Raw genomic sequence first — 14,878 nt, 5'->3', positions numbered from 1 at the left:
TTGATATTCTAGCCCCATCAAATCCTAAAAAAATCATTATCAACACCAACAATGAGGAAAGCAAAGAGAGATAGCATGAATGTCAATCAGTCAAAGTTTTCACTTATTGGAATGGTCCCAAGAAAGATTTACTCAATCTCTCTAACTAGTTAGAGGAAAATTGTGAAGAACAGGTAAATATCTCTCACTTTTTAGATAGAATTCTCTATTTACACTATATGGATGAATATGTTAAAGAATATTTTATATTTACTTCTGAGTGTTTTTTTAAGGGCCATGCTATAAAATTTTTAGAGTGTTTCCTGGATTGTAGGGAAGAAGATTTAGATTTCATGTTACCAACATGGTTTAGCATACAGTCTCCGCCCCCAGTGCTACTTCACATAGAGATACTTAGGAAATTAGGATTTGCTATGGGAAACCTAATAGTTATTGATTCATCCTTTCAATATTGTAATAATGTTAAGATTCTCATCCAAACTAAGATCAATCAAGCTATTTGTATACATAGGAAAGTAATTACAAAAAAAGCATCATATGATCTAAATCTACACAATTTTGATGGTTAAATATTAGAGATTATAAGATTAGATGATGATAGAAAGATCGAATTCAAGACACTACCACTTACCTTAGATTTTAGCAATAAGTTCCCAATGATGATAATAAGTGTAAGGAAACTTGGCAAGAAATAATATAACCATTTCCACATAACCTATAATAGATCTGAAATAAATACAGAATTAAAATCCACATGCAAGAGAATAGACAACATACCCACAAAATTGTGACACAAGATATACCTTGGGAAACCCTCATTGAGGGAAAAAACCTAGCCTCCAAAAGCATCCATAACCATATATTATTCTGCAAAATTACCATTGCAATACAACCATGGAAGCCTTCATGGCCATAGCCACAACCGAGCAAACTATGTGAAGAAGCATGAATCCACACATCCCATGCCATGCTTCCAACCTTCACAAATGCTCCCTTGGCTAACCCGTCAAGCCTTGTCCTACTCGACTCTTTCCTTTTGTCTTCTCCTTGTCACACAACAATGACCCTTGTGGCTGCTTATATAGTAGCAAGTCCCACAAAACTACTAAGTGGTATTACGTAAACCATGTGCCAAAACCATGTGCTACCTAACCCACCGACCCCACATTTTATATTGAGCATTTAATTATTTTTCCCAATATTAAATAATTACATAAAATATTATCACAATGTTACAATACAACTCATCAAGTATATCCCATGAGAATCTTTACATGTTGCATGTCCATCTAGGTACAACATTACATAATAAAATAAAATAAAATATAACAATATTATGCAATGTGTGGAACACCCATTATCTCAACAATCTCCTTGTTGTTGTATACATTGCATAGGGTCAATCCATAGCCACATAAATGAACAAGGGAACAATCCCTCCCAGCAACATCCACCATCATGGAACAAAATACACCAAGTGCTCCATCTTGGTACCTGTAACAAAATCAAAGTATCCAACATCTCAAACATGAATAATCTCACCTCCTCTTAGTCCATTGCCACTAGACATACATAGAAGCCATCCAAAGAGAAATCCACCCAACCTGTCGCATTAGAAGATCATAAAATCCTATACCAACTGAAATTCCATGCGCACAAAAAAAACCTGATCCAAAGGTAATCACATGTATCCATAGTTGTCAAAATATCCATAGCTTAAATAGCACCCATAGAAAGTACCAAACCCATCCAACTATCCATACTTCAAAGGTATAATAAGTTAATCTCATATCACTAACATATCCAACCTATAACTTGCAATCACAAGCCTCAAGAGCAATACCTGCAACATATATCCCAAGCAGCTCCCACTGCAAAAGATAATGTCAAATCTATAACCAATCCACTCACAACATCTCAAAGAAGTGAATTCATGTAGTGTCAAGGACATCCACAATACATATATTAATTAACTGCAAGAAAAACTCTTATAACAATTCTCCAATGCTCTCCCAAGTTCTCCACAACCAACAGCGAAAAGAGATAAAGTAATAACCATGCCATCTCTCACATGACATACATGAGCACAAACTAGTGATCACAATCTCCAACCAATCTCAAATCCAATATGGGTAAAACTAAACATCCGTGAAGATAACCAAGACCAGAGAAACCATGCAAATCATAACCTGTATCATGTCCTTCTACACACACCTCTAGATGCAAATTGTGCAAGTATGATCTCCTCCATAAAACTCCAACAAGAAGCCTCAACAACACCCAAACCATACCATATAACTAATCATGGATGTAAGCCTCTCACAAGAAGATCATACTCAATAAACCCATTCCTAAACCAAGGAATAACCACTCCTAATCCAAGGAATATGCCCAATATAAAACCATCTCCCAAACTCAACTAGCATAACAACATATGCAAATGGAGATAACCAATGCTAAACCATCTCTCAAATGAACCCTCTAGAACTAACTCATGTACCATAACTCAAGATCCATATCCATGAAAGACAAGCATAAATATAATGCAATTAAGAGAAAAAATGATGGGCTATACCTCTCAAGTAGCAAACCACTGAGTAGACCAAGAGTGGAGAATGAGAATGCTCATCAAGATACCCAAGTCTCCAACCAAGACTCATCTAAGAATAATCTCCTCTCAAGTCCATATTAGGTGACTACCCCTTGAACTTCCTACTAAAACCATCAACTATCCCAACAAATACTTCTTTAATTCAAGAGAAATCAACATCACCATCGTCTCTAAGTATCCATGAGCACCTATAACCAATCAATCTATGCCAACTCTAAATGCAACATAGAAATATCATGAAGTATCTAGCTTTTGATCAGTGTACTCAATACTAAGAAACTAAACCAAGATCAATGCCAAAGTTCCAACCATGGCCTCAAAAACATAAACATGACAACATGATCTAACCATCTCAACCAAAGAGATAACATGCTCCACATGAACATACCATAACATGTCACAACTTTAAACACGTATCAAGAGTATACCATTACATAATAATGAAACCATCCTCATACTAAGGATAACATGCCAAATAAAAGTATAAACTGTACTTTTATCAAGAACCCCATAAGTCCTCAAGATGCAACCATCTACATACACCATGAAGAAAACCATCTCCACATACTAGGAAGAAAAATCTCCACACACCATGAAGATAACCAAGAACTCCATGAGTCCTCAAGATCTAACCATCTTCACACACCATGAAGATAACAAGTGCACCATGCAAATGTCAAAGACACTTCTGCAGCAATAGGATCTAAGACAAACCTCCAACATCTACAAACACTCAATAAATATATCAATGCCAACAACTTTGACTCAACTATGGTACCAAGTCATCGATGACATCATAAAATCCATCTCCTACATGAAGATCCAAATCAAACTAGGAACTAATCCTGCACTGTCACAAGCTCCCACTAAACAGTGTATCCAAGCTATCCATGACATCATGATGAAAAAATCTATCCTCTAAACATGAGAATCAACCAAGGCATCAAACCATCAAAAAACTCAAAGTGCACATCATGAGCTCCTAAAAAAGAAACCAAATAACCATGATCCTCAACCAAGAAGATATACCACCATAACCAAATTAGAAATCCAAGCTAATGAACATCAAGGATGTACCTATATATCCAATCATTTCATGCCAAAATCCATGACACCATGATCACATCCATGAACCGAGCATTTGTCTCTCAAAGTGTCTGACTTGACAGCATAAAATAGTCAACCACAATCCTCTACCATGACTGTACCTGGTATCAACATCTCATCCCTTCTACATGAAATTTTTTTTAGTAAATCATGTGACTTAGGGCATAGACAATCCAAATCCAAGCCACCAATCTGAATATGCATCAATAATGAAAGATCAATGGGCAAAGACAACCCATAAACAAGCTATAAATGCAACCCATAAGTATAGACCACTTACAACACTACACAACTTGTAGATCCAACAAGTCATCATACATATTCAAGCCAAACACTGATAACCATATCATCATGAGACCAATCTGAATAATGAACTGAGTATACAATGACATCAAATCTTAAATCTCCAATGCCATAAACTCACAATGTTACCATAGTCAAAATATACCATAAATTGTTCAGATAAATATATCAACAAATAAATAATGCCAAACTGGCACCAAATCTAAACCAATGTGTAGAGCTCTCCAAGAGCTTTCCGTTGACTACTTGAAGTCCAAAATCTGACTTCGTATGCCCAAGTTATACCCTAATCTGTGCTCAAAATAAATAAGATCTAACTTTAGGGCTCTTAAAACCTAACATAATGTCAAAATCACAGAACCAAACCTACACCAAGTTGTAGTGCTTTGAATTATCTTTTTACTAAGACAGCCTTTTTAACCATTTTCACTGCGATTTTTCATTTTTTATTGTGATAAAAATTTTGATGGGATTAAATTTGACAGCCATCATGGGCTAAAACTAAAAAACTCTTTCATTTCCTCTGAAAATGGCCAAACTAGGGCATATTATATATCAAAATTTATGAAAATATCAACCTGGATCCAATGGTGAGGTCTGTTTTTACCCAAGAGGTCATTTCTGCAAGCTCCCCCTAAAACTCTCATTTAAATGAAACATCCAAAAAATTCTTTTGTTCAAAAAATTTCACATACCCAAATATTTTAACATCCCATCATAATAGAAAACACAAAACCCTCAGATCTGCAATTAATTATTCATATATCTTGCCCTTTTCTTTTATCCTCTGATGCATTCCCATGGATTCAATCCAGGGTTACAATAATGAAACCATAGCTTTGATACCACTTGTAAGGAAACTTGGCAACAAAGAATATAACCTTTTCCACATAACCCATAATAGATCTAAATCAAATACGGAATTAAAATCCACATGCAAGAGAATAGACAACATACCCACAAAATTGTGACATAAGATATACCCTAGGAAACCCTCATTGAGCGAAAAAACCCGGCCTCCAAAAGCATCCATCACCATGTATTATTCTGCAAAATTACCATTGCAATACAACCATGGAAGCCTTCATGACCATAGCCATAATCGAGCAAACTATGTGAAGAAGCATGAATCCACACATCCCATGCCATGCTTCCAACCTTCACAAATACTTCCTTGGCTAACCTGTCAAGCCTTGTCCCGCTTGACTCTTGCCTTTTGTCTTCTCCTTGTCACACAATGAATACCCTTGTGGCTGCTTATATAGTAACAAGTCCCACAAAACTGCTAAGTGGTATTACATAAACTATGTGCTACCTAACCCACTAACCCCACATTTAATATTGGGCATTTTATTATTTTTCTCAATATTAAATAATTACATAAAATATTATCACACTGTTACAATACAACTCATCAAGTATATCCCATGGGAATCTTTACATGTTGCATGTCCATCTAGGTACAACATTACATAATAAAATAAAATAAAATAAAATAAAATATAACAATATTATGCAATGTGTGCAACACCCATTATCTCAACAATAAGAAAAAATATGTTTATGCCAAATGATGGTTGAACATAAGACTCCTACACATTCTCAAGAGAAGATGGACAGTCAATTAAAACTTATATGCATAGAAAGGATAGAGAATAGAGGGAAGGGGAAGTCGATACCAACAAAAATTTTAAAACTCAAGTCAGTTCTAGTGGCTAATCATAAAGAGTTCAGTACTTAAACAAGCTAACAAGGTAATGGGAAAGCAAGGATTAAATAAAGAAAAGCAAAGAGATTCCAAAAGTAATAAAAGTCAGAGCAAGAGTGCAACAAAAGATATAGAAAGTAGTGGGGAGAAAATTTTACAAAACTCTAATGGAAAGTCAACATCCAAAGAAATGGGAAAAGAGAAATCTAGATCCATTGACTATAAGAATCAAGAACTAAATATAAACTCCAACATAGACAATATGGACAAAGATTTAAGGCTAACAGGTGAAGAAATCAAAGTCAGAAAGAACCTAGCATTACAACAAACTAATGCATTATTTGGAAATGGAAAAGGTAGTATAGAGGATTTAGAGAATTCATTTCTATTTGAACTAAATATAGAAGATGAAGAGAAATAAAAAATACTAGTGGAATAAATTAAATCTGAACTAATTCATGTGTAGGTTATAAAGGATCAAATAGTAACACCTATCAAAGAGGTCCCAATTAGGTGGTTCAAATTTTGGTAGACTCCATCTGCCTCTATCGGTTCACTGTTTACCCCAACTAGTAATCAAAGGAGAAGAATGATGATGTGAAGGGTGCAAAATAACCTATCTCTAAAGATATTTAGACCATATCAAAATGAAAAGAAGATAGCTTTGATTGACTAACCAAAGAATTAGTTCAAGTGTTTAGCTATGAGAATATTGATAAAAGCACTATAGCTCAAAGAGAAGATTTAATACAAAGAGTACTCATATTAGGTGGAGATAACTATATAGGTGAAGATCTGAAAAGAGACTTGTTGAACATAGAGAATGAGGAAAAAAATAAGAGACTTTCTTAGATTAGTGAAAATGGAGTAGATACAGAGCACAGGGATAAGGTCATGGGTATGGACAAAAAAAAAGGTTTAGATTCATATATGGGAAAACAAACAAGACTAATAAATAAAATTCTAACAGAATTGGAAAATGGGGATGCAAAAAGGAAAGATAGCAACAAGCTGACTGCAGCTCAAAATGTAAGAAAAAACATGGAACAACTAGGGATCTAGATGAATCAGGAAGGTTTAGACTCACTTATGTGCAGCAAAGTCAAAGGTAAAAGAGAAATAAAATATTTGAAGGAACTCAAGGAAGTTGATGGCCAAAATAAAGAACAGCAAAAGATAGATCAAATATTTCATAATGGGGAGGGGAAGTGCCTTCCAAAGGATCCATGAAGATCAAAACATGGAATGCTAGGGAAAGACTACTAAAGAGAAACCTAAAAAAATTGAATCTCAAATAATTTTATTACAAGAAACAAAATTAAATAACTTAGAAGGAATTAAATTAGGAAAGAAGTTAGGTTTTTGGAGTATTTCTCTTCAAGAGTCTTTGGGTGCTTCAAGGGGTTTAGGATTCATTTGGAATCCTAGGAGAGTAGTAGTAGATATTTTAAATAGAAATAATATCTAGATTAGTGGCATAGTCCAGAGTCTAAAATCTAATCTCAATTTTATTCTAGTCAACATTTATGGTTAATTAAGCAACTTGGAGACAAGATTAGTTTGGGAAGATATCATTTTATTTATAGACGAATATAAAAATAGTCTGATCATAGAAGGTGGGGATTTCAATAATATTGTAAACTTAGATGAAAAAGTAGGTGGAGTGCAATAGATCATGCAAGCATCCAAAGAATTCAAAATATGGTGTGACTCCCATAATTTGATTGATATTCTATTCACTACTGGGAATTTTAAATGGAATAATAGACTGAAGGATTTTTCTTAAATTGCTGAGAAATTAGATAGGTTCTTCATTAAAGGTGACTTGGATGTTAATAATTTGAATTTCAATGCTTCCATTTTGCCAATTGTGAGGTCATATCATTTCCCATTCAGAATTGAATTCTCTGAGCCACATAAACCTACAAAGAATATGTTTAAATGCAAGAAAATGTGGTTTTTAGATTAGAATTTTTTAGGAAATATTTAAAAATGGTGGTCACTAGGTGATTTTGAAGGATCTAAGATGTCTATATTTTTTTCCAAAATGAAAATGCTTAAGGAGAAGATTCTTAAATGGAACAAAGAACACTTTAATAACATTTTCGAAGAAAAAATTGATATTGAAGAAAGGTCAAAGGAATTAAACTCTAAAGTAATTAAGAATGGCATGAATAATGATAGCTACATTTTAGAAAAAGAATTACTCGCCAAAAAAGAGGAAATTTTATCCAAAGAAGAATTTTTTTGGAGGCAAAAATCTCAGGAGAGATGGCTAGATGAAGGGGATCGGAACACAAAATTCTTTCACAATTCTACCCTCTATAATAGAGATAAGAATAAAATATGTAGCATTAAAAACCATTTGGATATATCAAATGAAGATCCAAACAAAATTGAGAATATTTTTGTGGATCATTTCCATAAAACTCCAAAAAAAATTGAAGGATCAAATAGAGAAGCTCAATCTAGTTTGCTCAAAGTTATCCCAAAAATTATCATAGTAGAAGATAACAAAGGTTTAAATAAACCTATCGCATTGGAAGAAGTTAGATTGGTGGTATTTCATATGAATCTGGATAAATCCCTAGGTCTAGATGGTTTTCATGCCTTCATTTTCTAGAAATGTTGGGACATTATTAGTCTAGATCTATGGAAAGCTATTGAATCATCAAGAAATGCTAGAGCACTATTATCAAAAATCAATCATTCATTTCTCACCCTAATCCCCACAAAGGAAGAGCTTGAGTGTCTTGGTGATTTTAGACTAATTTTTCTACGTAATGCTATTTATAAAATATTTTCCAAGATACTAGCTAATAGATTAAAGAGTATCCTTCTTAAAATTATATCTGAGGAACAAACAAGTTTTATCCTAGGTAGATATATTCTTGATGGCATCCTTATCATTCAAGAGACTATTGACTCTACTAGCAAGAATAAAGAGGCTTGCATGTTCATGAAGCTTGACATCCTAAAAGCCTATGATAAGGTTGATTGGCAATTTCTTTGTAAGACCCTAGAAGCTTTCAATTTTTCCAACCAATGGATCAACTTTATCTTTAAATGTATATCTTCTACTAAAATTTCAGTGCTTATTAATGGGTCCCTTGGAGGTTTTTTTGAAACCTCGAGAGGTATTAGACAAGGAGATCGTTTATCTCTCTCCCTCTACATTATTATGGTTGAAGCCTTCGGGAGAGAACCTATTGAGGTTTATAATAATAAGAAAATTGGAGGCATTACTGTCACTAAAAATATTTCTAATATCACCCATCAACAATATGAAAATGATACGATTCTACCTGGTATTAGCTTTGTTAAAGAAGCACATGAGTCAAAATCCATCATAGAGTGTAACATGGTAGCATTTGATCAAAAAGTTTTTGAACTAAAATCCAAGATTTACTTCCTGAATACAAACCCAAAAAGAGAAAATCAGATTTGCAATATCATGGGATACAAAAAAGGCTTGTTCTCATGTGAGTACCTGGGCATCAAGTTAGAGAAAGGAGTAAAATCTAGTAAGGTATGGGAGAGTACTTTGGAAAAATTGGATGCTAGGATTGGTTATTGGAAAGATAAATGGCTCTCAAAAGTTGCTAAGAGTATTAAGATAAGCTCTATTTTGTTAGCTATCCCTACTTACCCACTTTCCTATCTACCATTTCCTTCATGTCTCCTACATAAATTTGAGGCTAAACTTAGAAATTTTCTTTGGAGTGATTGTGAAGATCACAGAAAACTAGCTCTTATTAAATGGGATAATATTTGCAAACCTAAGAAGATGGGAGGACTAGGGATTAAGAATGTACAATAGCCAAATGAAGCATTATGGGCTAAACTCATTTGGCACCTTTATGAGGAGAGAGAACATAAGTAGGCAAAGATTATGTATAACAAGTATCTTAATCCTGATGATCCCTATCTATTTTCAGAATGAACACCATCCCTAAAGGGTCAGAGAGTTGGAATTTTATGATTAAGTGTCAACATCTAATTAATAAATATCTAACTTGCGATGTCGATAAAGGTAATCAGGCACTATTTTGGGAGGACTCTTGGGATGGGCACCCTCCATTAGACAATAATCTCAACCTCGTGTTACTCAAATAAAAATTAGTCAATCTATAGGGTAACAAAGTCAGTAATTATAAGACAAAGATCACAACGGAAGAATCTTCAAGATGGATATGGAAACCTCTTGATGACATAGATTTAGATCTGGTTGTAGTTAAGGCTTATGAAGAGATTATTCAAGGTAGGGATGTTAAATAACTTGAGAGAAATGATAAGTTTATTTGGGTAGCTTCGAATCATGGACACTATAGTGTGAAAGATGGTTACAAAGCAGTGATACACTCACAAAGATGGGAGAAAGTGGAAATTCTGCTTAAACTTTTTTGGGAACCTACTTGTTTGCCAAAGGTAGGTTTTTTCTTATCGCTAACATTCCGAAATAGGATTCTAACAATAGATAGATTTCATAAATTAGGCTATGAAGGCCCATCTAGGTGTGTTTTATGTAAGCTAAATAGTGAGGATTCTGATCACCTACTATACAACTATCCTTTCTCCCAATCATGTTGGGAATAAATCAAACATATGTTAGGTTGGTTGACGCCATTGCCTAAATCATTTAGTGATCTCCTCAAGGGTTGGCCTTCCAATCTGTGTAAAGGCATATACAATAATCTTTGGAATATTGGCCCTTCTATTCTGATATGGAAAATTTGGAGACAAAGGAATAGAAGAATATTCTATGACTCAAAGTTAAAGCCAGAAGAGTTAATACTAAAAATAGAAGCTAGCATAATTGAAACTACTAACTACCATCTTAGAAAATTCAGAAAAGAAGAAGGATCCTTTTCTATTTGGGATGATCACATAAAAGAAGAATTGGCCAAATCTGATTAACCCTCCTCTTGTTTATTTTAAGGAAAGTAAGGAAGCAAGGAAAACATGTAAATGGGTTCCCCCTCTGAAGGGTTGGGTGAAACTCAATTTTGATGGGGCAGCCAAAGGAAACCTAGGAATAGTAGGTATTGGTTGCATTATTAATGATGATGCAAGTAAATGGATTTCCAAAAAAGCAATGTTTATTCTTCCTACCTCTAACAATTTGGCAAAACTCAAAGCATTAGAAAAAGGTTTGTAGCTTTGCCTAAAGTTAGGATTATCAAAAATAGTCATTGAAGGTGATTCAAAAATAGTCGTAAATGTGATATGGAAATGAGCAACCCCCAACTAGTTCCTTAACTCTAAGTTAGAAGAAGTTGTTAGGCTCATAGATCGATTTGTAGAAACATGGCTATGTCACATCTATCAAGAAAGTAATCAGAAGGAAAATTATTTAGCAAATGAAGAAGCCAATGGTGCTAACTCCTTGGTTCTTAGAGATATGGTATAAACATCTCCAACTATAGGTTTTTCTTTATTTTTAGTTTCCTCTCTTTAGGTTTTACCTTTTTAAAGTAATTGGTATTTTTAGTACAGATAGTTAGCAGTTTTGAGTTAATCTAATAATAAATGTAGAAAAAGGTAAGTATATCATTATATAGTGTATATATTTCCACCATCCATGGTATTTTTCTAGGTTAGCAGTTATAAGTTAAGTTGCAAAGCCCCTAGATTTGTTACATTACCATATTCAATGGGAACTCTTAACTCTATCCTGGTTACATAGTGCTTGTTATGATTAATCCTCAGATGGCTATTCATCATTAATAATATAAGATTGGTGTCTTACTACTCTAGGGTATTATGACCCTTCTTTAAGGACGGTTGGTGGATGATTATATTTGAGTGACGTTAAGCCACAAAGACACTAGAGGAAGCATTGAGATGTTTCTAGAGGATTTGAGGTGATTTTGGTTTGTCCTTTTGTTTCGGCTTTTCTTGGTCCTTTTCACTACACATGTTGCTATAAAGATGGATACATTCATTTTTGTCTTCCATACCTCAAAAGTCCACACCATGGCCTTTTGGGGCAATATTAAATTAGAAAGATGGAATAGGGTGCTAAGGCAAATGGGTGGGATGATGCACATTGTAGTCAAGAGGGCACTAGGAGAGGGCTTCTTCAAATATGATTTCACATGAAAAATGAATAGAGATATCATCAGGATCTTCATCTGGTGTATGGCAAGAGCTGAAATAAGAAAATGGGAAATAGTAAGGTTCTGTTTGAATATCTTTGATCCTACCTGGTGCCATAGTTTGATAGAAGTAGGCACAAGACTAGACAAGATGCTGAGAGTGCCCCTACCCGAAATTTACATGAATCACCCTCCAGGGAGCTTCATCATGGCTAATATACCATGGTAGCCAGCGCTGGTAGTAATGGACAAGGTAGCCTTCAATAAGGTATGGCAAAAAATGGAAGCTTGTTTTCATTTCCTACTTGGAGAAAAATTAGGATGGATAATAGAATTGACTGGCTCAACAACTACCTTAGTTTTTTTAATGCTTATGTTCACTCTGGGGTTGGATTTGATAATCTAGAAATATTGGACTTTTGTACTCCCAATATCAAGAAATCTAGCAAGGAGAAGTCCACCTTTGAATTTGGGATGGTCTAACTCAAAATTGTTTCTAGTCATCCTTAGAATAGTAGGCTCACTATGGTGGGATATTCTATTTATTATTATCCTATTAGTGAAAAACTCTAAAGCCCAGGGCACCCACTTGAACCTTGTTCACTAGATCGATGGGTCCTAGGCACCTAGTGGGGCTCCTTCTAATTCTGTCATAATGCATCTCTCCTCCCCTACTATTTTAAGGGCTATATAATTGAGGTTTCAATTAATAAACATCATTTGATCCACCCACCCCAAAAAAATTAATCTTCTCATAACAACCATTCAAAATGAAGGGAGCCAGAAGAATCTAATAATATGGGCTCTGATTAGAGAGTCATGATTGTGCCCCTACTCTATAATAGAATGGGGGCCTCAAGGAGGAAATTGGAAAACCCTAATAATGTTGCAAAATTCATTATGGTGTTTAGAAAGAAATAGGGTGTGTTTAGTTTATAATAAGAGAGCTATGGTTTTCGAGTGTGTCAATTAGTCAGTTAGGTACTATATGTGGGCATAATGTTGTCTCATTGAAAAGGATTTTTTTGATATCCTATTACTTCTAGATGTAGCTTTAGTATAGTAGATATTTCTTACTTCCCATCGTGTTCCTACCTACCCGTTTCGGATTTTGCATTTTCTTCATAATGTATAAAAAGGGGGGATAGAGTAGTTCAATTTGTTGTATAGAGGACTTTGAAATATGTAAATTATGCTACCCCTAATATATAAAGTGGATATTATTAGTTATTGTGGCATCTTTGAATTCTAATACATGGCAAGGTTTTAGCAATTTTTAGTTAATATTAAGATTATGTGGTCTAGTTCTCTCTGATTGTAGTATGGGAAGACACTCAAAAATTTATGGACGGATTTATTTTGGTTTTATAGTAAATTAGTTTAAATTATTTGACCTTTTATGTTAACAGCCATGGGCATCGTAGCAAGGAGCTTTGATCACATATGAATTAGTAATGTAGTTCTATTTTAGGTATGGCTAGTGATTGATTTTCAATTAAGAGTAACAAGTCTGGCTACTCTCTTAAGCATGTTAAGGTAATTATTTGATCGATATGGTATGTGTAATCTCTAGTAGAATGTTCGTTCAAGTTAGTTTGTTACTTTGATTTTATTCAAATTTTCAGCATGCTCGAATGGGCCATAAAGATCTATTGTCTATGGATTTTGATTTTTTTGGTTTCAATGGAGGATGATAGCAACTTATGGTTCTCTATAAGTATAGAGTGATTTGTTGAACTTTGTAATTGTTTGGTAGTAGAGTTATAAGTTTTAAGAGGATTTTTAGAGCAGTTTAGTCTTCTATGTAAGGATTGTGATTAGTTTTTATTCTAATAATAGATTAATGTATTGATTATTCATATAACGTATGAATTTTCTATATATATGTCAATGCTGATTTATATTGACAATATTCTTTATAATTTATCTTAGGAGGAAATGATAAAGCATTAAAATGAATGAGGGGAGTGATTATGAGTAGATTTGGGTGGATAAAGTAGAAATAGTCTAATTGATCCATCCCAGATTGCTTGATTGTTCAATTAATCAGGTAGTTTTTGAATTAGTTACTTCTAACATATCTGATTGATCATATGTAAGGAATCTGTGTCTTTAGCACTCAGCCATATGTGGAGCATATAGTATCGGTTGGTATGGTCCATAAGAAACAACACATTATATGATATTAGATGTATAAATATTGTAATATCATGGATATTATCCATCTTGTTGTAACAATATCAGTTATGTAATATTTCTACTCAGCTATGCCCCTCTCATTTTGTAATAAAAAAGGACCACGGTCCCAGGCAAGACTAGAGGTTTTCTTCTCTATTCTTTCCTACCAATGCCTATTTGAATGGAGACATTGTGATGTATATTATTTTAATTAATAAAATCAAAGCTTTGGCCATTTATCGATCAAAAATATTTTTAAAAATCCTTTCAATACAATAATTTTATTATCTAATTATTGTATATTTTACAATTCTATTAATACATTATAATAGCTATTAAATCAAATTAATTAAATTATTATTATTAATTAAATTATTATTATTATATCAAACAAAACAAAAATTATATTATGAATATGAAAGTCAAATTTTCTACATTTTAGTATCCTCATTATTATATTTTTAATGAGTATTTTTTAGTTTAAATAAAACATTAATATTTTAAGATATATTGAAGTTAGTTATAATAGTAGGATGACATTTATATGATTAATTAGATATTGAATTCAATTTTAAAAATTATATTTTTTTCAAATGTTTAATTATTTAAAATAGAATGATGAGTTTTATCTTTCTAAATTAAAAAATTAGACTATTAATTTACTAATTTACTTAATTAAACTTATAATAAAACTTAGTAGTTTTATTGATACTATTCTACTCTACTTTCTACTTCATTAAATATTATCAAATTTAAATATTACTATTCTACTTAATTAAACTATAACTTGACGACAAACTTGTTAAATAATAAAGTAAACCTTTGAAATAAAATAGAAAATAAGTTTGTTCTAACAAACAAACATTTCTATTG

The sequence above is a fragment of the Cupressus sempervirens genome, chromosome 7, assembly GCF_028749045.1.
Source record: "Cupressus sempervirens isolate cs-2001-9-10 chromosome 7, ASM2874904v1, whole genome shotgun sequence".
NCBI classification, from domain to species: domain Eukaryota; kingdom Viridiplantae; phylum Streptophyta; class Pinopsida; order Cupressales; family Cupressaceae; genus Cupressus; species Cupressus sempervirens.
This window is presented reverse-complemented; position numbering follows the sequence as displayed.